The sequence below is a fragment of the Sorex fumeus genome, unplaced genomic scaffold (assembly GCF_029834395.1).
Source record: "Sorex fumeus unplaced genomic scaffold, SorFum_2.1 ptg000073l, whole genome shotgun sequence".
NCBI lineage: Eukaryota > Metazoa > Chordata > Mammalia > Eulipotyphla > Soricidae > Sorex > Sorex fumeus.
The window spans coordinates 16006637-16029817 of NW_026606130.1; the positions used below are offsets into that span (position 1 = coordinate 16006637).

General features: G+C 39.9%; 1 pseudogene; it reads right to left on the minus strand.

Annotated features, from left to right (window-relative positions):
• Positions 1 to 14458: 14458 nt before the first annotated feature.
• LOC130038126 (60S ribosomal protein L30-like) lies at positions 14459 to 14904 on the minus strand (annotated as a pseudogene).
• Between the last annotated feature and the right edge of the window lie 8277 nt (positions 14905 to 23181).

Genomic DNA, 23181 nt, shown 5'->3' on the forward strand with positions numbered 1-23181 from the left:
ACCCCGACTCCAAATCACAAGCAGTTTATATAGGGTTCAGAGATAAGAGGCAATTTATATACTGGTCTGTTTTTAGCATTGGCCCTATTATAACGGTGGTCAGCAATTAGGCAATGATTAGCAACAGTTTCTAAGGAGGGTACAGTGACACTTCATGACCAGCAGAGCCAACTGCCCAATTCCTTATCTTGGCAAATTTCTCAACTTGGAGTTTACCAGAAATTGCAAGTCCTGCTCTGGGAAACAGAAACTAAGGACTAGTTGAGACTTAATGTTAGTTTAGGCTGTCATAGCTGCTGAGGAGCCTGCTTTTAGCCCGTACAGCAGTTGTCAGCTGCTTTAACTTAAAGTGACTCACTTTTATCCTTCAGCAAGAAGGCTTGAAGCTGGTCTGAAATATAAGCAGGAAAACCAGTTGTCTTTAAAACTTTTACAAAGGCACAATGTTTTGGCTTCAGGATATCAGGTTGCCACCTGAGATTAACCTATTATAACCTTTGATAAATGTTACTAAAAGTCTGAAAGATCAAATAAAACATACATGAGATAAGTTTTTTTTTCTTTTATAAGAAACTGTTATTTGTTGATTTTTCTCCTCACCTACATTACGTGAACAATTACCAAAATATACTGAGGTAGAGATGCTAATGTATCCCCTGTTGAGCATGATATTGCTCTTAAGGTTTTGAAGGAAGAGGTTTTTTTATTTTTTATTTTTATTAGTAAAACACCATGAGGTACATTTGGAAATTTACAAATTTTTGTGCTTCAGTTTCAATTATACAATGATCAAATACCCATCCCTCCACCAGTGCTCATTTTCCACCACCATGGATCCAAGTATCCCTCCCAGAACCATCCCCCCATCCCACCCTGCCTCTGTGGCAGGGCATTCCCTTTTGTTCTCTCTCCTTTTGGGTGCTGTGGTATGCAAAAGAGGCATTGAGTGGCAATCATGTTCGGTCCATAGTCTACTTTCAACATGCATCTCCCATCCTGGGAGGATCCTTCCAACACCCTTTATTTGGAGCTCCCTTCTCTATCTGAGCTGCCCTTTTTCCTAGAATGCCCGGTTGGCCTCTAGGCCATGGAGTAATCATCCTGGTACTGATCTCAATATTCTTGGGTATTAATCTCCAATTTTGTTACTTTATGTCCTCCAGATGAATGCAATCTTTTTATGTCTATCCCTCTCTTTCTGACTCATTTCGCTTAGCATGATACTTTTCATGTAGCAACACTTGTTTGTAAATTTCATGACTTCATGTTTTCTAACAGCTACATAGTACTCCATTGTGCAGATGTACCAAAGTTTCTTTAACCAGTCATTTATTCTTGGGCACTCAGGTTTTTCCAGATTCTGATTATTGTGAAGAGTGCTGCAATGAACAAACAAGTGCAAATGTCAATTCGACTATACATTTTTAACTCTTTGGGATATATTCCCAGGAGTGGTATTGCTGGGTCAAATGGGAGCACAATTTCTAATTTTTTGAGAATCGTCCAAATTATTTTCCAAAAGGGCTGAACCAGTCAGCATTCCAACCAACAGTGAAGGAGTGTCCCTTTCTCGCAACATCAGCGCCAGCATCGGTTGCTTTGGTTCTTTTGGATGTGGGACAGTCTCTGAGGTGTGAGATGGTATCTCATTGTGGTTTTGATCTGCATCTCCCTGATGAATAATGATGTAGAGCATTTTCTCATGTGCTTTTTTGCCATTCGGATTTCTTCTTTGAGAAAGTTTCTGTTCATTTCATTGACCCATTTTTTGATGTGGTTGGATGTTTTCTTCTTGTGGAGTTCAACCAGTAGTTTGCACATCCTTGATATCAACCCCTTGTCAGATGTGTATTAGGTAAATATCCTTTTCCATTATGTAGACTGTCTTTGTATTTTGGTCACTGTTTCTTTTGAGGTGCAGAAGCTTCTTAGTTTAAGATAGTCCCATTTATCTATCTCTGTTTTCACTTGCTCGGCCAGTGGCGTGGCATCTTTGAATATACGATTCGCTTCAATGTCATGGAGGGTTTTGCCAAATTTGTCTTCAATGTTTATGGTTTCTGGTCTGATGTTCTGGTCTGATGTTGAGGTCTTTAATTCATTTTGATCTTAATTTAGTGCATGGTGTTAGGCAGAGTTCTGAGCCCATTTTTTGCATGTAGCCGTCCAATGATGCCAGCACAATTTGTTAAAGAGGCTTTCCTTAATCCACTTCACATTTCTTGCACGTTTATAAAGATTAGATGATCATATGATTGAGGGGAGTTGTCAGTGTATTCAAACCTGTTCCATTGGTCTGCAGTTCTGCCTTTGTTGCAGTACCATGCTGTTTTAATTATTGCTGCTTTGTAGTAGAGTTAGAAGTTAGGGAGGTTGATTCCTCCCATTTACTTTTTCCCCAGAATTGCTTTAGCTATTCGTCGGGGCTTATTGTTCCATATAAATTTCAAGAGTGTTTTCTCCCTTTCTTTGAAGAATGTCATGGGTATCCTTATAGGGATTGCATTGAATTTATACAATGCTTTCGGTAGTATTGCCATTTTGACAATGTTAACTCTCCCAACCCATGAGCAGGGGATATCCTTCCATTTCTTCATGTCCTCCTTTATTTCCTGAAGTAGCGTTTTGTAGTTTCCTTTGTACAGGTCCTTTACTTCCTTAGTTAAGCTGATTCCTAGGTACTTGATTTTCTGGGGCACAATTGTGAAAGGGATTTTTTTTTCATGTAGCTTCTTCTCTCTCACTGTTTACGTATAGGAAAGCCATGGACTTTTGGGTATTGATTTTATAGCCTGCAACTTTACTATACAAGTTTCTTGTTTCTAGGATTGTTTGATGGAGGATATTGGGTTCTCTAAGTAGAGTATCATATCATTTGCGAATAGTGAGAGCGTGATTTCTTCCTTTCCTACCTGAATGCCCTTAATATCTTTTTCTTGCCTAATCGCTATTGCAAGTACTTCCAGTAATATATTGAACAGTAGTGGAGAGAGTGGGCATCCTTGTCTCGTCCCTGATCTTAGAGGGAAGGCTCTCAGTTTTTCCCCATTGAGGATGATGCTTGCTGTATGATTGTGGTAGATGGCTTTAACTATGTAGAGGAAAGTCTCCTCTATAACCATTTTGGCTAGGGTTTTCATCATAAAGGGGTGCTGGATCTTGTCAAATGTTTTCTCTGCATCTATTGATATGATCATATGCTTTTTATCTTTTCTTTTGTTGATATAATGGATTATGTTGATTGATTTCTGAACGTTAAACCATCCTTGCATCCCAGGGATGAATTTACTTGGTCATGCTGTATGATCTTTTTGATGAGTAGTCGGATTCTACTAGCTAGTACTTTGTTGAGAATTTTTGCATCTGTGTTCATCAGGGATATCGGCCTGTAATTCTTTCTCTGTGGTATCTCTGTCTGCTTTTGGTATCAGTGTGATATTTGCTTCGTAGAAACTGTTTGGAAGTGTTTTTGATATTTCAATTTCGTGGAAAAGCTTAAAGAGGATTGGGAGTAAGTCCTCTTTAAAGATTTGCAAGAATTCACTAGTGAATCCATCTGGGCCAGGACCTTTGTGCTTGGGGAGAGTTTTTATTACCATTTCAATTTCCTTGATGGTGATAGGTCTGTTCAGGTATTCCAGGTCTTCTTGGTCCAGCCTTAGGAGTCTGTAGGAGTCTAGGAATTTATCCATTTCCTCGAGGTTTTGATGTTCCATGGCATAAAGTTTCTCAAAGTACTCCCTGAGGATCCTTTGAATTTCTGTAGTTTCTGTTGTAATGACCCCCTTTTCATTTCTGATTTGGTTTATTAGGATTTTCTCTCTCCCTTTCTTTGTGAGTTTTGCTAGAGGCTTTTCGATCTTGTTAATTTTCTCGAAGAACCAGCTCTTGGTTTCATTGATCTTTCGGATTATTTTTTGGGTTTCCATCCTGTTAAGCTCTGCTCTGAGTTTTATTATTTCCTTCCTCCTATTCGGGTCTTGCTCCTTTTGTTGGTCCTTCTCCAAGCTCTTAAGTTGTGAGGTTAGGTTATTTATGTGTGCTCGCTCCTCCTTCCTGAGGAATGCTTGTAGAGCTATAAACTTTCCTCTTAACACTGCTTTTGCTGTGTCCCATAAGTTTTGGTAACTTGTGTCCTCATTTTTCATTCATTTCTAGGAATCTTTTGATTTCCTCTTTGATTTCCTTTCTAAGCTACTGGTTGTTCAATAGCGCACTGTTTAATTTCCAGGTGTTTGATTTTCTTTTCTGTCTTTTTGTGTGATTTACTACTAATTTAAGCGCATTGTTGTCTGAGAATATTGTTGATACAATCTCTATCTTCTTAATTTTCTGGAGGTATGTTTTGTGGCTCAGCATGTGGTCTATCTTGGAGAATGTTCCATGTACGCTTGAGAAGAATGTATATTCAGCTTTTTGAGGATGAAGTGTCCTGTATATATCTACTAAGTCCCTTTCTTCCATTGTTTCCCTCAGATGAAGTATGCCCTTGCTAAGCTTGAGTCTGGTTGATCTATCAAGAGGCGACAAAGCGATGTTGAAGTCTCCCACTATTATTGTGTTGCTATTGATGTCTTTTTCCAAATCTATGAGCAGTTGTTTTAAGTACTTTGATGGTCTCTCATTAGGTGCATATACACTTATTATTGTAAGTTCGTCCTGTTGTACAGATCCTTTGATCAATAAAAAAATGGCCTTTACTGTCTCTTATGACCTTCTTCACTCTGAAATCAATGTGGTTTGATATTAGGATGGCTATCCCATCTTTTTTATGGGAGATGTTTGCCTGTAGGATTATTTTCCAGCCTTTGACTCTGAGTCTTTGTTTGCTTTGACTATTGAAATTTGTTTCTTGTAGGCAGCAGAATGTTGGGTTCAATTTTCTAATTCATCCTGCCACTCTATGTCTTTTCATTGGTGCGTTTTGCCCATTGACATTGAGAAAGATTATTGTTATGGTATTTTGTCCCATTGTTCTGTTGAAATTTGTTGTATTTGAGGGACCTGTCTTGCCGTCAAGTAGTCCATTTAGTTGTTCTTGTAACCATGGTTTTGAGTATATGAAGTTCCTGAACTGTTGTTTGTCTGTGTAACTGTGTGTTGTTCCTTCTATTATGAATGAGAGTCTCGCTGGGTAAAGTATTTTTGGAGAGGCATTTATTTCATTGAGTTTTTTCACTATATCCCACCACTCTTTTGGGGCCACGCGGGTTTCATCAGAAAAATCAGCTGTTAATTTTAAGGATGCTCCTTTGTAAGAGATTTCTTTCTTAGATCTTGCTGCTTTCAGAATTTTGTTTCTGTCTAAGGTTTTGGTCATTTTGATCAGGATGTGTCTTGGGGTATTTTTATTCGGATTTCTTCTAGTTGGTACCCTTCGGGCCTCCTGAATGTGGTAACAAATTTTCTTCAGCTCTGGAAATGTTGTAGCAATTATGTCTTTGACAGTTTCTTCTTCATCAAGGTTTTCTTCCTGTACCTCTGGGACTCCAATAATTCTATTGTTACCTCTCTTGGCTTCATCACGATCTTCTCTTGCCATCTGTTCCCAAATTGTGAGTCTCTTTTCCTTTTTCTGCTCTTTTCTGGAAAGTCTCTGAACTTCGTCTTCGAGCTCACTGATTTTGTTCTCAGCAGCTGTTACTCTGCTGCTGAGACCTTCCACTGAGTTTTTCAATTCGCCTACCAGGTTTTTCAGGTCTGACATTTCCGATTGCATTTTCCTCATTTCTGCCTTCAAATCCTCTTGTCTTTTATTGGCATTGCTTTCCATTGTTTCTTTTAGTTCCCTAAGCATCCTAAGTAGCTCCCTTCTGAATTCCTTGTCAGAGAGGTTGTCTAACACTTCAGTACTGTTGGTGTCTTCTGGGCTAGCCTCTTCAATAAGAAAGTTTGGTGGGCTTTTGCGTTGCTTTACCATTGTGACCAGTGTGGTTTAGTCATTCATGTTCACTGTTACTATTTTGGTTGAATTTGGAGAGAGTGCCCGGAGCCGTTCAGCTTTCTTGCCGCGAGATGGGCCTCAATTCCCATCCCACGCAGATCAAGTGAGAAAACCGCCTGTTCTAGGGGATCGAGCTAGCTGCGCAAGCCCAAAGAGAGTCCCAAGCCCTGGGAGCAGGCTGTACCTGGAGAGGAGGGGCCAATTAGCTGATGGACCGGTCCCACGGAGCTGGACATGCGGCGGGGGTCTCCCAGCTGGGGTTCGGCAGGAAAAGCCACGCGGCTGAGGGGGGAGGAGCGGCTCCCGGCTTGGGCTCCCCCTACCCACCTTGAGAGGAGGGGCCAATTAGCTGATGGACCGGTCCCACCGAGATAAGTTTTGAAACCAATTTTATAACTTTAGCTGTTTTTAGGTACCACAATTATTTCTTTTTTTTGGTACCACAATTATTTCAATTTACATTTTAACAATCCAATGCAGATGTAATCAGTATACATATATTGGCATATTAGTGTAAGAAAACACTTGAACTATTAATGTTTATAGAAACATAAGAAACTTTACTTTAGTGGCTACTGTGCCTCTGTTGTTTTGTAAAGTGTCATAATCTTACTCTTTCATTAAAATTGGCTGAGGCTTATAATAAAGACTTGCTTTCTATGAACTCTAATTTTGCTTTAGTTTCACACTCTAATTCAGCATCTTTTTTCTAGATAATACATATTCTGTAGCTCAAAAGAATTTCAACTGTTAATATCCATCAATAAGAAATTTTAGATTGAGAACTTCAATTTCTCTATAGGCTCAGCATTCTGCTGAGAAATCTTTTTTTAAACCTGGTCAACAAGTTCCAAAAGCACCAAGACTTTTTTAAATTGCAGAGTTACATGGTACCCAGACCTCTTGTGAAAATGCTGCTTGCCCAGGTTTAAGGATTTCTACTTCTGATGTTTGAGGGGCAGGAGCGATAGCACAGCATGTATGGTGTTTGCCTTGCATATGGCCAACCTGGTTACGATTCCTCTGTCCTTCTCAGAGAGCCCGGCAAGCTATTGAGAGTATCCCACCCGCATGGCAGAGCCTGGCAAGCTCCCTGTGGTGTATTTAATATGCCAAAAACAGTAACAACAAGTCTCACAGTAGAGACGTTATTGGTGCCCGCTCGAGCAAATTGATGAACAGGAAGTAGTGCTACAGTGCTACTTCTGATTGTAACCCAACTTTAACATTTGAGTACTCAACACAGACAGACAGACATAAAGACAACAAACATCACATATACATGTGCACACATATATACTTGATCAATCCATCTGACCCTTCAAGAATGGCGGGGAGAAAACTGATGGACTGAGAAAGGAAGGGGCATTCCCCAGGGAAAATAACCCAGTAGGCCTGTTTCACAGCCTAACCAGCCTGTTTCCTCCTTCGTAATTGGGTCAAGAAAGTGCTCTTCATAATATGAAGCCAGCAAAATAAACGATGACAAAATTGTTGTAAACTTAAGGTGGTCAGATATTACCATTATTGACTTTAGTTCTTAATTTTTATATCAAATTATAAACTTTTCCCACCAGATACTTTTGACAATTTTACAGTACCAACATGCTTTCAGACACTCACACAAAAAGGCAATTGGTATGTATCAAATTTTTTAATAGCAGCATAAGCAAACACACAAAATTTTATTCTTGCACTATTTCACAAAACTTTTTCATTTTTAACTAGGCAGGGGCTTTCTCAGCCTGTTTTCATCAGACCAGGATGTCTTGCCAAATAGTGTTCTGCTCCTGGGGTGTCCCAGGGGCAGTGGGGGCGTCTCCCACACTTCCTGACCAGCAACCCTCCAGCAAACCATGCATTTTGCAGCTGTGGTATGATCACACTAATCACCATCCTTTCTTTCTGGCATTGAGGTTAAGCTGACATTATCCATTAATGATAGCACAGCGGTAGGGCATTTGCCTTGCATGCAGCCAGCCCAGCCGAACCAGGTTCGATTCCTCCGCCCCTCTCAGAGAGCCTGGCAGGCCACCAAATGTATCTCGCCAGACGGCAAAGCCTGGCAAGCTACCTGTGATGCATTCATTATGCCAAACACAGTAACAACAAGTCTCAAAATGGAGACGTTACTGGGCCAGCTTGAGCAAATCGATGAACAACGAGAGGACAGTGCTACAATGTTCCATCCATTATTAACCTTAATGCAGAAGTATCTGTAGTTTTTTTCCACCATCATTGTAATGCTGTTGCAGCTCTCGACCCACCTGACTCCAGGTCTGTTCATTCAAATCCCCCCTTTTAGGGAACCAAGAACAAATCTCCCTGACATGTTCAAGAAAAGCATTAATCTGTTTCTTTTTTACATTAACCCCTTTTGCTCTAAGCCTCATTTGGAGAGTCTCTGCAAGCAATTGTGGATGGTGGTTAGCCTGCTCCACGTTTTACTCCCTATTAAAATATACACAACATCCCAGAGCTCTTTAAATTTCTCTGTAAATTACTTACTACACGTCTCTTCTTGTTAGGGGCTCTTCATTGACTCCCTTGTGTTCCGTTCCCTGTGTTTGGATGCCACTTGCTGCATCCGGCGCCGTTAGTAGAACATTAGCCAGAGAGAGGGAATGAGAGCTGAAGGGTAGGGAGGACTGTATGAAACATACAGCAAGTTTATTATAATCCAAACTGGTTTATAGAGTCTTATTTTGGCAATGATCAGCACATTTAAAAAGATGTGTCAACAATATTGATTAGGCTGTGCAAGTGTGCAAGCAACTTTATTTTTGCAAACATTACTTGTTTTTCGGTTCCTTATCTCAGCTCTTGAGAAACAAGGAATGGAGATGTGGCCTTGGGCCTGGACAAAGCGGATACGAGCCAGCCTTCCCTTCAGCCTCCTCTCAAGTACAGCCGCCAGAGCATGGTTGGCCTTCAACCTCCTTTCCAGCTGGCCGCCAGAGCCTGGTGGCCATTCAGCCACATCTCAAGGTCGGCTCTCAGGACATGGATCGCCCCCTCACGTATTTCCACACCCAGTCCCTGTTCACAGGGACAGAGGTAGGGAGTGCCTAGGCCTGTCCCCAGCAAAATGGTACTAGAAAATCTGGATAACCATATGCATTAAATGAAATTGGACCCCTTTCTCACACCATTCACAAATATTAACTCAAAATGGATTTTAAATGAGACTGCCTGATATTCTTAATCTATAAGAATACACTTTAGGGAAGAAGCTCTTTGTGACACTGATCTTAGAAATGTTTTGCTTTGGGAAGTATTGCCATTTTGATGATGTTGATTCTCCCCATCCATGAACAGGGGATATTTTTCCATTTCCTCGTGTCCTCTTTTATTTCCTGAAGTAGCGTTTTGTAGGTTTCCTTGTACAGGTCCTTTACTTCCTTAGTTAAGCTGATTCCTAGATACTTGATTTTCTGGGGCACAATTGTGAATGGGATTGTTTTCTTGATGTCACTTGCTTCTCTTTCACTATTTGCGTATAGGAATGCCATGGATTTTTGGGTATTGATTTTATAGCCTGCCACTTTACTATACAAGCCTATTCTTTCTAGGAGTTTCTTGGTAGAGGTTTTAGGGTTCTCTAAGTATAGTATCATGTCATCTGCGAATAGTGAGAGCTTAATTTCTTCTTTCCCTATCTGGATGCCCTTAATATCTTTTTCTTGCCTAATCGCTATTGCAAGTACTTCCAGTACTATATTGAACAGTAGTGGAGAGAGTGGGCATCCTTGTCTCGTCCCTGACCTTAGGGGGAAGGGTCTCAGTTTTTCCCCATTGAGGATGATGTTTGCTGTAGGTTTGTGGTAGATGGCTTTAACTATATTTAGGAAAGTCCCCTCTATCCCCATTTTGGCAAGGGTTTTCATCATGAATGGGTGCTGGATCTTGTCAAAAGCTTTCTCTGCGTCTATTGATATGATCATATGATTTTTATCTTTTCTTTTGTTGATATGATGGATTATGTTGATTGATTTCCGAATGTTGAACCATCCTTGCATCCCTGGGATGAATCCCACTTGGTCATGATGTATGATCTTTTTGATGAGTTGTTGTATTCTATTGGCTAGTATTTTGTTGAGAATCTTCGCATCCGTGTTCATCAGGGATATTGGCCTGTAGTTTTCTTTTCTTGTGGTGTCTTTGTTTCCTTTTGGTATTAGAGAGATATGGGCTTCATAGAAGCTGTTTGGGAGAGTTTCTGTTTTTTCAATTTCCTGGAAAAGCTTGAGAAGAATTGGCAATAGGTCCTCTTTAAATGTTTGGAAAAATTCGCTAGTAAATCCGTCTGGGCCTGGGCTTTTGTTTTTGGGAAGACTTTTGATTACAGTTTCAATTTCCTTGATGTGAATGGGTCTACTCAGGTACTCTATATCTTCTTGATTCAGCTTTGGGAGATGGTAGAGATCCAGGAATTTATCCATTTCTTCTAGGTTCTCGTGTTTTGTGGCATAGAGACTTTCAAAGTAGTCTCTGATGATCTCTTGAATTTCCTTAGTTTCTGTTGTGATATCCCCATTCTTATTTCTGATTCGATTTATTAGGGTTCTCTCTCTTTGTTTCTTTGTGAGTGTTGCTAGTGGTTTATCTATCTTATTTATTTTCTCGAAGAACCAGCTCTTGGTTTCATTGATCTTTCGGATTGTTTCTTTGTTTTCCATGTCGTTGATTTCTGCTCTAAGTTTTATGATCTCTTTCCTTCTGCCTGATTTAGGCTCCTTCTGTTGATCCTTTTCTAAGGTCTTGAGATGTGAGGTCAAATTGTTTATGTGCATCGTTTCTATCGACTTAAGATAGGCTTGCAGAGCTATAAATTTTCCCCTTAATACAGCTTTCGCTGCATCCCATAAGTTCTGGTAGTTTGTGTCTTCATTCTCATTTGTTTCCAGGTATCTTTTGATTTCCTCCTTGACTTCATTCCTGACCCACTCATTGTTCAGCATCGAGTTGTTTAATTTCCAGGTGTTTGATTTGGTTCTCCGTGTCTGTGTGATTCACTTCTATCCTCAGTGCATCATGGTCTGAAAAGATGGCTGATACTATTTCTATCTTCTTGATTCTGTTGAGGTATGTTTTGTGTCCTAGCACATGGTCTATTTTGGAAAATGTTCCGTGGGCACTGGAGAAGAATGTGTATTCTTTCTTTTTGGGGTGTAAAGCCCTGTATAAGTCCATAAGCCCTTTCTCTTCTATTACTTCTTTCAAAGCCAATAATTCCTTGATGAGTTATGTTCTTGTTGATTTATCCAAAGGTTATAAGGCTATGTCAAAATGGCAATACTTACCAAAGCACTGTACAAATTCAATGCAATCCCTATAAGGATACCCATGACATTCTTCAAAGAAATGGAGCAAACACTCCTGAAATTTATATGGAACAATAAGCCCCCACGAATAGCTAAAGCAATTCTTGGGAAAAAGAAAATGAGAGGAATCAACCTCCCTAACTTCAAACTCTACTACAAGGCAGTAATAATTAAAACAGCATGGTACTGGAACAAAAGCAGAGCTGCAGACCAATGGAACAGAGTTGAATATACTGACATTTCCTCCCAAACATATAATCATCTAATTTTTGATAAGGGGGCAAGAAAAGTGAAATGGAGCAGGGAAAGCCTCTTCAACAAACTGTGCTGGCAAAATTGGACGGCTACATGCAAAAAAGTGGGCTCAGATCTCTGCCTAACACCATGCACAAAAGTAAGATCAAAATGGATTTATGACCTCAACATCAGACCAGAATCCATAATGTTTATTGAAGACAAAGTTGGCAAAACTCTCCATGATATTGAAGCTAATGGTATCTTCAAAGATGTCACGCCACTGGCCGAGCAAGTGAAAACAGAGATAGACAAATGGGACTATCTTAAACTAAGAAGCTTCTGCACCTCAAAAGAAACAGTGACCAAAATACAAAGACAGCCTACAGAATGGGAAAGGATATTCACCAAGTACACATCCGACAAAGGGTTGATATCAAGGATATACAAGGTACTGGTTAAACTCCACAAGAAGAAATCACCCAACCCCATCAAAAAATGGGGTGAGGAAATGAACAGAAACTTTCGCAAAGAAGAAATTCGAATGGCAAAAAGGCACATGAGAAAATGCTCTACATCACTAATCATCAGAGAGATGCAGATCAAAACCACAATGAGATATCATTTCACACCACAGAGACTGGCCCACATCCACAAGAACAAAAGCAACCGGTGCTGGCGCGGATGTGGCGAGAAAGGGACCCTCCTTCACTGCTGGTGGGAATGCCGGCTGGTCCAACCCTTTTGGAAAACAGTATGGACGACTCTCAAAAAATTAGAATTTGATCTGCCATTTGACCCAGCTATAGCACTCCTGGGAATATATCCCAGAGAGGCAAAAAGGTATAGTCGAAGTGACATCTGCAATTGTTTGTTCATTGCAGCACTCTTTACAATAGCCAGAATCTGGAAAAAACCTGAGTGCCCAAGAACAAATGACTGGTTAAAGAAACTTTGGTACATTTACACAATGGAGTACTATGTAGCTGTTAGAAAAGATGAAGTTATGAAATTTACATACAAGTGGTACTACATGGAAAGTATCATGTTAAGCGAAATGAGTCAGAAAGAGCGGGATAGACACAGAAAGATTGCATTCATCTGGGGAACATAAAGCAACAAAAAGGGACAGTGACACACAGGAATGGCTGAGATTAGTACCAGGAATTTTGCTCCATGAATGGAAGGCGAGCCACAGGCTCTAGGTGAAAAGGAAGCTCAGATAGAGAAGAGAGTACCAAATGAAGGGTGTTGTGAGGGCCCTCCCAGGGTGGGAGAAGCATGCTAAAAGTAGTCTATAGACCAAACATGATTGCCACTCAAAGCCTCTCTTGCAAAACACAGTACCCAAAAGAAGAGAGAGAGAACAAGGGGGAATACCCTGCCACAGAGGCAGGATGGGACGGGGTGGGGGATGAGGGTGGGGGGGATGCTGGGACCCATGGGGATGGATGACGGGCACTGGTGGAGGGATGGGGACTTGATCATTGTATAACTGAAACCCAAGCACAAAATTTGTAAGCCTCATGGTTTTTCACTAATAAAAAAAAGAAAAAAAAAAGAAATGTTTTGCTGTTGGTTCCCCACCACTTTCCACCCCGCATAAACCAAAACTACAGGAAGCAAAAGCAAAAAAAAATTAACAAATGAATTATACTGAACTAAAAAGTTTCTGCACTGACCGCAAAAGAAATAATGAAATGAAAAGTTAACCTATGGAATGTGATAAAATATTTTAAGAAGATATATATCAGGCAAAGGATTAATATTCAAAATATATCTAACTCATTAATGAACCAATCTAATTATACAATGGGCCAATGAACTGAATAGACATTTTTCCAGTGACATGCAAATGATTAATCAGTACATAGTAGTGATAATAATTAACAGCATTAAATATTAGGGACATGCAAATCGCTACCACAACCTTATGCATGTTATGATGACTATCCTCAAAAAATAAAAATAAAAGAATGTAGAGAAAAGAAAAGACAGCGCACATTTGATGTGAATGTAAATTGGTATAAACACTATGGAAAGCAATATGGGGATTACTAAAAATATTGAAAATAGACTGATGCACATGATTATATACCTTGCATGTGTGATGCTATGAGCTCAATATCCGGGACCACCTTACATGCAAGTGTAATCCCCACAATGCTATCAAAGATGCTGTACCATACATTTGGAAGTTATTAAGTTCTTAGCACAAAAATAACTGTAAATATATGAGGGAATGTGTGTTAACTAGCCTTATATTAGGATGTTATTACGCTTGCATTTCAATATATATCACTGTCACTCTCACTGTCACTGTCCTCCGTTGTTCATCAATTTGCTCGAACGGACCCAGTAGCGTCTCCACTGTGACAATTGTTACTGCATTTGGCATATTGAATACGGCACGTGGAGCTTGCCAGGCTTTGCTGTGTGGGCGAGATACTCTTGGTAGCTTGCCAGGCTCTCCGAGAGGGGCGGAGGAATCGGACTCCGGTCGGCCATGTTGGCCGCTTGCAAGGCAAACACCCTACCGCTCTGCTATCGCTCCAGCCCCTTCAATATATATAAACGATTATATATATTCAATATATAATATATTCAATAAATATATTATACATTCAATATATAATATATTGCATTTCAATCTATATATAAATATTTCAAAATCACTGTTGTGTATTTATACTTATACAATGTTATATGTCAATTTTATTTCAGTAATGCTGAAGAAAAAAATCATGCTTCCCCCTAAAAATTGCAAACCTGGACAAGTGTATAAAGTATTACTTAAGGAAATAATTCCTAGAATTGATTAACTCCAGTCACTACAGAATTACAATGGAATTTCTTTCACTTCTAAAGTCACCCAAGATTTAACTTCCTCTTTAAAAATAAATAATCAATTTCATACAGACTGGCACACCCCCATTGTCAGGAAACAGGGAAAAACTTAATCACACCCTTTAAAAGATATTAGGGTAATTATGTCAAGAAACTTCTGAATATTGACACTCTTTTTTGAAAATAAGCTTGGTTTCATTACAGAAAAATTTCCCATGATTTTCTTTTCACCAGTCTGTACTAGCATGCTTCTAATAATATAGAATCACCTGGATCAATGACCACCAGCATGCACAATCTAGTATTTCCCACAGGCTTGTCCAACTCAATTTTATTGCAGTTGTATTGATGGAAAACAGTCTTAGGCAATGTAGTGAAGTCCTTGATTTCAGATTTTTTGAGCGCCCAGCAGTTGTTAGCAAGTATGATCAGCCTTGCCATGCCAGATTATCTTCAGTGTCTGCTTGTAGCCCAGCACATATTTGCAACTTTTCATCACCAACTGGTGCCAGAGTTGATGAACTCCAGTGACATTTTCACCTTCTTTGAGGCCATCCCATCTTTCTACATTAGGTGAAGGACAACCTCAATCAAGTGCAGGTACCAAGATCTTGGCTCTCACTCTTGCTATATTCCTTTTCATATACAGAATAATTCCTAAGGAAAAACTTCAGCTTAGTCCCTTTGAACCATTATCTGGTAGACCCTTTTAAACTACAGACTTCTTATTGGACTAAGCGTGTTATTAATTTAAGACAGGTGCATTAGGCAAGTTAAGAATATAGAAATGCTATTTTAACTCACTCAAATAGAGAATTACCTACAAACACAATTCATCCTGGTAGTTGTCTTACAAAAACTTGGGAAACTGGTCCTCTTCTGACCAACTACTAACTAACTATATGGAAGGGACCTTATCAAGTTATCTTATGTACCACCACCAACCCCCGCTGCCAGTGCTATAAAAATTAATGGAATTTCTAGTTGCATTTATCTCTCCAGGAAAAAACCAGCTCCATGCGCATCATCCAGATATTGACAGTGTGATTCAGATTCAGACTTTTGCTGTGAACCAAAGGAGAACTAAAAGATTCTCTTTAAGACCCAACACTGAAATCTGTATTATGTGTCTGTTAACTTTGAACATACAGTTGCAGATAGATAGATAGGGGGCCTTGATAATGTTTTGGGAAATAATAAAATTTAAGAAGAAATTTCCTTACCCTAAAGTAGTCAAAGACATGTGGAACACATCTATTTGAGATGTAAATAATGAGTTCTTTGGAAACAGAGAAACTGATACACCATTGGGTGAGAGAAATAGCCCAATGGGTAGGGTATTTGCCATACACTTGGCCTACCCGGGTTCAATCCCTTGCATCCCATATGGTTCCAAGAGCACTGGCAGGAGTAGTTACTAAATCCAGATCCAAGAGTAAACCCTAAGCATTGCTAGATGTGACCCAAAAAAGAAAAGAAAAAAATTTTAAAAAACTGACACACTGAGAAAGGTGAGCCCCTCAGAAATGGAGAATCTATTCTGATAAGAATATGGAAGATACCATTTAAGACTCCAAGCCTTGGGTCCTCAGAAATAGTAAAAAGAGGGGGTATGGTGCAGCCAGCAGGTCAATCTGTACCTATGAGGCGAGTGCATCAGCAGCCTGATGGTGCCTTCAGACTTCCAGATACCCCAAAATTGCTGCTGTGCCTCTGGTCAGACCCCCAAAAACTTGGGGCAAAGTTTAACAAGAACGTAAACGGCCAAAAGTAAGGTATGCGGGAAAAACACCCACAAACTACCTCCGGCTCAGCTATATAATTGGAGGCATAGCCTCTCTGGTTCCTGATTGAACTGCTTAATGGCCATGATCCCAGAGACTCAGAAACAAATCTCGAAACCCAGCGGCTTTTGGCAGAAATGCGTCCGGTCCCTGCAGTAGGTTACCGGTGCTGGGCCAACCCAGGTGAGAATAGGTTTTGTGCCTTGGCCTGTTCCCCCTGACAGCCTGGTGACTGCCATCCTCCAGAGGCCACTGGACAGTCAGTTTTGGGCCCACAGTGATGAAACACACAGGGCCTCACGGGATGGGGGGTGGAGCCGGTCCTGTCCTCCCCATCCCAACGAGACCCCAAGTCTTCACCCACGAACGGTCTCTCTGGCTCCTGATCAAGTTGCTTAATGTCATGATCCCAGAGACATAAATCTCGAAACACAGTGACTTTTGGCAGAAATGTGTTCGGATCCCACAGTAGGTTACTATCGCCGGGCCACCCCAGGGGGAACAGGGTGCTGTCCCTCCACCTGCTCCCCCTTGGTGGCTCAGTGGCTGCCATCCTCCAGAGGCCATTGGACAGTCAGGTTTTGGCCCAAAGTGACGAGGCATGTTGGGCCTCATGGGATGGGGGTGGAGCCAGTCCTGTCCTCCCCACCCCAACAAAACCCCAATTCACCACCCATGAACAGCCTCTGGCTCCTGATCAAGCTGCTTAATGGCCATGATCCCAGATACTCAGGAGAAAATCTCGGAGCTCAGGAGGTTTAGGAAGAAATTCCTCCAGATTTAAGTGTTAAAATTTTGGAATTTCAAAATCGCTCGCCACTGCTGCAGCCACGCGACATCATATGTTATTCATAACCAGCAATAGAAAACAAATTGTCTACTGTTGACTTTTTAGCAGATGTGAGTGTTGGGGTAAAATCTCAAATAATAATGGTGGGTCTGGTGTCAAAACATTGAATGTAATCAATGTAGAGAGAGAGTAATGTGGAAATCATCTGACCCATGGGTAGGGGGAGGGTGTGGGATGGGGGTATACTGGGGTTGTTGGGGGTGGAGAATGGACACTGATGATTGTATGGGTGTTTCATTGTATGACTGAGACTTGGACCCAAAAGCTATGTAACTACTCTCACAGTGATTCAATAAATAAAATTATAAAAAATGAAAAAAAATGTAAGATGGTGTTCATGCACAAGTCAATCAGCTAATCAGTGGCTGAATAAATAGAAATACTCTACATAAAAAAGAAATAGTAAAAAGAGAAAAGTCTCTTGCCTTGCACATGAGCACCTGACATACCATATGCCCCCACCCCAACAATGATAAAGTGACTCCAGAAGTAACCCCTGAGCATAGCCAGGCATGCCCCACTACCCACACACACACACACACAAAAAGAGAATCTAAAGCTTTTCCTGAAATATATGACAACACTCAGATTAACTTTTAAGAATGAAGAAAATGCAAGACCAAGATAATTTGGAGAAATTTTGTATAACTTTCTTCCAAAAGCCTTCCTCTGCATTTCCCTTCTGGGGAAGCCTGTGTTTTCTTTTGAAAACATATCTCTATCTTTCAGCTCATATTTCTCTAACTTTATTTCAATAAAATCTATTTTGTCTCACTAAAAAACAATTGCTACATATGGCAATGCATATAACAAGATGATGGGAAATTATTTTCTCAGAAATTTTTTTCAGAAATTATTTTTTAATTTTAATTTTAATATAATTTTTTCAGACATTTTCCTCAGAAAATCAGTTTCTCAGAACTCAAACAGAAAACTCAAAATTTTATTTCTAATTTACTGAAGTGAGATTTTGTTTCTTTCAGCTATAAACTTTCTGCTTTGGCAAGGTTTCTGGAATAAGTGAAAGGAAAGGTAACGAGTACTTTCCCAAAGCCTCTTGGCTACCAGGGAGTTTGCACACAATCTATCTGATATCCTTCTCAAATATGAGATCAAGTATTATTGGTTCTGTTTTATGGAGCAAGTCCTTGAGGTCTAATTTGCGTATTGGGTCCTGGCACCAATATTAAATAAAAAGATGGCTCTCAAACCATGGTTTTGTAGTTCAAGCCTACAGGTTCTATATTCTACCCCCTTCAGCCAACAAAGGCATTTTTCAGCGTCACACTCCAAACACGTCAATTCCCAATCCATAGATTATTTCCTTCATAAGATAAGCTTCAGGTAAAGACATGTTTGCTACCAACTTTCCACTCTTCCTCCTGTCTTTTAGGGAGTACCACAATCTCCTTTTTATCCCCTCTCACTTCTTATGCCCTATGTATTTCAATGATGTAGCAATTATACATTGATTCCCTTAGTGATAAAGACCTCTTCTTCACCTTAAGTGGAGGTGCATGCTATAAGGGCAAAGAAGAAAATCTCAATAATCAAGAGTGAGCAAGGGAATAAGGTATATGGAAAATCGTATTTGTTCCTAACAAAAATACTTCCCAAATATACACATGAAGGTATCAGAAAAATGTGGCAGCAACTAAAAGTTTGTTTGATGAAAATAACAAAGAGGTTTAGAAAGTTCTGTCATTAATCAATTTTTTCATCAACCAAGTTTTCCTCAAAAGATTACTTTTAAGACAATGAGGGAAAGCACACTATTTTTTTTTTTATCTAAATACCATCGCCAACAGTATTTATCTAAATACACAGGTCCCCAAGGTACCAATACCCACCTCAAGATCAACTTCTATTTGTTCTTCTGCCAGTTGGTATCTAATATCTCAATGTCAACTAACTAAAGAATTTTTAATTAAATAACCATATTTGCAAAGCTGTTGACAATTGGGTTTCAGTCATAAAATGTTCCAACACCCACTTTTACATCTCTCCACTATAACTAAATAATTTTTATCAGAAAATGGTACCTGAGCTAAGGAATAAATTTTTAAATTTTTATTTTAGTTACCTTGATTTACAATACTGTTAATGATAATGTTTCATGCAGAACACTTTCCCATACCATACCGTCTATCAGAGTGTCCACTTCACTCTGCCTTTGTTCAAGAGTTTTCCCTGTCTTTCCTATCCCCTCTTCTTCTTTCCTGTTATAAGCTTCATACTAAAGACAAGTTCTCAGTTTCTGTTGACTTTTTGTATTTACTATATCCTACTTTGTTTCTTTATACCCCACTTATGGAAAAGAGTATTCTGTGTCTGTATCTCTCCTTCTGACTAACTTCACTCAACCTCAACATTATACTTTCTGTATCCATCCACATAACAGTGAATTGCATGATTTCATATTTTCTTTACAGCTAGGTATTATTCTGTTTTATATACATACCATAGTTTCTTTATCCAGTATCAGTCCTTGGGCACTTGAGTTTTTTCCAGATTTGAGTTACAGTGAATAGTTATGCAATACACATAAGAGTGAAGTTATCTTTTCTGAATAGATTTTTTGACTCTTGCGATAGATGCCAGAAGTGGAATTGCTAGATCATATGAAAGCTTTATTCCTAGGTTTTAGAGAAGTATCCATACTGTTTTCCAAAAGGGCTGGAGCAACATTTCCACCAGCAGAGAATGATGCTACCCATTTCCCCACATCCATGCATGAAAAAATGGCAATATTGCCCCAAAGCATCACACAGATTCAGTGCATTCCCTATATGTACACCAATCATATTTTTCAAAAAAAAATATATCACTCTTTGCGGGGGGCCCTGCCAGACCACTCTCCGGCCCGCGGAGGTGGCCCTAGGATCCGTAGGTACAGGGAAGGACCGACCGAATGAACACAAGACACAAGAGACAGAATGCAGCTCAGAAACAGAGAGAAAAAGGGACAGACTTTATTGGGGGCAATCAGGGTATATATTCATTAGCGAGGCAGCTACACAGAAGGTCGTGCCCATATATGGTTAGGGAGGTTTGTTACACAAAGGGCCATGTCCATATGATTTATATGCATTGCACACTAGACATGAGATAGTTACTTCTTGTTATCGCTGACAGCCATGACCATACCTCAAGGTAACCATACATAGCACTGGCCTTGCCTGTTGCAGGTCACGTAGCACAGGCTGTGCCTGTTGCAGGTCACGTAGCACAGGCTGTGCCTGTTGCAGGTCACGTAGCACAGGCACTTAGGCCTTGGTCAGTTAAAGGGCCAGCTCCCCACAACTCTTGAAATTCACATGAAATAATAATAACCTCATTGTCCAAAGAAATCCTATGAAAAGAGAAAATGAGGTCTTAGATTTCCCCAGTTTCAAACATACTAGAAAGCTGTAGACAAATGGTCAAGTATGTAGGCAGTTAATAAAGGAGAAAACATAAGCAAAAGGAGAAAGGAAACCTATTCAACAAATGGTACTGGGAAAAGTGGCCATTCACATGCAAATAAAATTAATTCAGACAACTCCTTCCCAACAGCATGCACAAAACTCAAATTAAAATGGACTTCAGACCTTAATAGCAGATCTGAATCCATAAATTATATTGAGGAAAACAAAGGCAGAACACACCATGACACTGAAGCTAGAGGCATATTCAAGGACTCAATGCCATTGGTCAAGAAAGTGGAATCAAAGATGAACACATGAAATTACATCAGATTATAAAGCTTCTCTGCTCAAAGGAAATGATGACTAGAACAATAAAACACCTCACAGGTTGAGAAAAATATTTGCTCATCACTTATCTAATAACAGTTTAAAATTCAAAAAATATAAAATACTGATAGAAATTTATAAGAAAAATCCAACACCATCAGAAATTGGGTGAAGAGATGAACAGAAATTTCCTCAAAGGAAACATATAAGTGGGGAATTTTTCCAGGACATGGTAAATGAGTAAAGACAGGAGAAGTAGTACAGCATGTCAGGAGTTGGCCTTGCAAACTGTCTACCGATCAAGCCCTGCCAGAAATGCTCCCTGAGCACAGAGCCCAGAATAAGTCCTGATCCCTGCACAATATGGCCCAAAACCTGAAAAATAAAAGGAAGTATATCTTTCATTCAACAAGTGCTGGGTGATGCTGAGACTTGAATGACTCTATGCCATAGAGAGAAAATCAGAATACGTGAACCTGGGGCCATTTTCAAGGTGGATATTTACAGCATGTTGAGAACAAATAAATCAAACATACTTCTTATGCTGAGTTTAGAGGAAAGACGATTGAAAGAAAAGTGGCTTTCTTTAAAATCTTGAAGATTGCATTATGCAAGCGAAGGGAGCTTCTGAGAATAAATCAGCAAAGCTGACCAAGAGTCTTACCTAGTGATGTGGGAAATTTACTGGAATGGGTTTTGAGGAAATAGGTATTACCACAGTCTCCTTTTTATCCCCTCTAACTTCTTATGCCCTATACACTTTAATGATGTAACAATTATACATTGATTCCCTTAGTGAAAAAGACCTCTGTTTTGTCTTAGGTGGAGGTGCATGATACACGGGAAAAGCATAAAATCTCAATAATCAAGAGTGAACAGGAGTATGAAGGATGTGGAAAATCATTGGTTGCTAACAAGTACTCCTACCAAATGTACACATGAAGATGACAGAAACTGTGGCAACAGCTAAAAGTTTGCTTGATGAAAATAACAAAGGGGTTTAGAGGGGAAGCACAATATTTCTTTTTATCTAAATACGATTATCGGGGCAGGAGCAATAGCACAGTGAGTAGGGCATTTACCTGCATGTGGTCGACCCAGGTCCGATTCCCAGCATCCCATATGGTTCTCTGAGCACGGCCAGGGGTAATTTCTGAGTACAGAGCAGGAGTGATGTCTGTGCATTGCCAGGTGTGACCCAAAAATTTAAAAAAAACTACCAGAGTGCCAGAGAACAGATGACTGGTTAAAGAACCTTTGGTACATCTACACAATGGAGTACTATGCAGCTGTTATAAAAGATGAAGTCATGAATTTTACATACAAGTGGTACTACATGGAAAGTATCATGCTAAGTGAAATGAGTCAGAAAGAGAGGGACAGACATAGAAATATTGCATTCATATGGGGAATATAAAGTAACAAAATAGGAGACTAACACCCAAGAATAGCCGAGATAAGTACTAGGAGGTTCACTCCATGGCTTGGAGGCCAGCCGCACATGCTAGGGGGAAAGACAGCTCAGATAGAGAAGGGAGAACCAAGAAAAGGGTGTTGGGAGAATCCTCCCAGGTTGGGACATGCATGCTGAAAGTATACTATATACCGAATGCCTCTTTTGCAAACCATAGCACCCAAAAGGAGAGAGATAACAAAAGGGAATGCCCTGCCACAGAGGTATGGTGCGATGGGGGAGGTGGGGGGAGTTGGGAGGGACACTGGGAGCATTGGTGGTGGAGAATGGGCACTGGTGGTGGGATGAGTACTCAATCATTGTATAACTGAAACCCAAGCACAACAATTTGTAAGTCTACAACTGTACCTCATGGTGTTTCACTAATAAAAATTTTAAAAATTACCATTATCACAGACTCAGGCACGACACTGAATAAGCAGTTTTCATGTATGCTCTAGCTGCACCTGGGGGTTCAATACCAATGCAATAAACTCACATTGAAATAAGACTAACTTCTCCACAGTATGCAGAGTTATCCTGCATATAGGGCCAACTTGTGACCCTGTAGCAATTTGTATCACTTTTATGTGTCTATATCAGCCATCTATTTCCTTGTTCTTTGGTCAAACCCACTGGTTTAAAGAACTTACTCCTAGCTTTGTACGCAGAGATCACTCCTGGTAGAGCATGGGCTACCAATTGGGTGCCAGGTCAAACCCAGGTACAAGACAGCATTAACCTGCTCTACTATCACCGTGGCCCCTGTATCAGCCAAATTCTAAAAGCAAATTAGAAATGTAGTGGGAAAAATCTGCGTTTTGTTTACGACAGGATGGTCTTAAATAGTTTCCCACATAAATATTTCACCACAATCTGTGTATTCCAAAGATGATATCCATAGTGTTGACTAAGTGCTTAGACATTCAACCCCACCCCTCTATATGATGATAGACGCAACAACTAATAATCAGTAGTTACCTGAATTTTTTTTCTTTTTTCAACAAATTA